This window comes from Vicugna pacos, chromosome 29, assembly GCF_048564905.1.
Source record: "Vicugna pacos chromosome 29, VicPac4, whole genome shotgun sequence".
Lineage (NCBI taxonomy): Eukaryota > Metazoa > Chordata > Mammalia > Artiodactyla > Camelidae > Vicugna > Vicugna pacos.
Genome location: NC_133015.1, coordinates 5,012,432 through 5,013,443, shown reverse-complemented (window position 1 = coordinate 5,013,443; position 1,012 = coordinate 5,012,432). Strand labels below are relative to the sequence as shown.

Here is a 1,012-nt window from a genome sequence, read left to right as displayed (position 1 = left end):
TTGTTACCTGAAATGTGCTGAGGTCAGAAACTAGCCCTTCCCTTTATAACGTCTATTCAAGGAATTAGAGAAATAAAGGTTTTTTATAAGAAGCCAAGCACCTCTTGGGCCCCTTCCTTCCTTCCTCTCTCCCTTCCTTCCTTTCTTCCTTTCTAAGCATGTTTCTGAGAGTAAAACTCTACTAATTAGACTATTTTTTTTTTGGTGGTGAGAAGTAATTAAGTTTATTATTTTTTTGTTTGTTTTATTTATTATTTATTTATTTAAATGGAGGTACTGGGGATTGAACCCAGGACCACATGCATGTTAAGCACACACTCTACCGCTGAGCTATACCCTCCCCTCTCTACTAATTAGACTTTTGACACTTGGGTGTGATCATATTTTCCAAGTGTTTTCAAAAATAACACACCCTAATCCCATTAAAATATATATGTTTGTGGATCAGAAGTCTTTTCTGTCCTTAAATTCAGAGCCTCTTATACCCCAATGTTTGCTCAGTTTTCCTAAAGTATCATCTCCTTATTCACTCGTCTCTTAAGAATTTATAGCTTTTCCTTTGCTCTCTATTAAATTCAGTCTGAATGTCTCAGCCTCATTAATTTGGGACTGATTACTTCAAACGACCTTAAACATAAAACAATACAGCTCTGGCACTTACGGGACACACTCTGACATTTTAGAAATGGGAAAACTGAAATCTGGGGTTGAATATACGTGTTAAGCCTGTTTCTCCGGACTCACTCCCAATACCTGTGAAGAAATTCGGACATTTCTTATTGATGCATATCTAGAAAACAGCTTGGAAACAGAAAGACCAAGAAGGTGGGGGAACCCAGCTCTCAGTATGGCAGGGATGGTGATGTTGAAGGTCCAGGTGTCTGTGGGGGATAGACATGATTCTTGGAGCAGGGTTTCAGCCCACTGGACGAGGGGAAGAAAATCACTCCTTTCTGCTTTTTTCTCTTGGGAATAAGTGTGCTAAACTCTTCATGGCTTATCTCTTTTAATC

At 38.8% G+C, this 1,012-nt stretch overlaps 1 non-coding gene across 1 annotated transcript; it reads right to left on the bottom strand.

The window, feature by feature from the left end:
* Positions 1–268: 268 nt before the first annotated feature.
* TRNAV-AAC (transfer RNA valine (anticodon AAC)) lies at positions 269–341 on the bottom strand. The gene has a single exon. It is a non-coding gene; the product is annotated as a tRNA-Val (tRNA).
* Between the last annotated feature and the right edge of the window lie 671 nt (positions 342–1,012).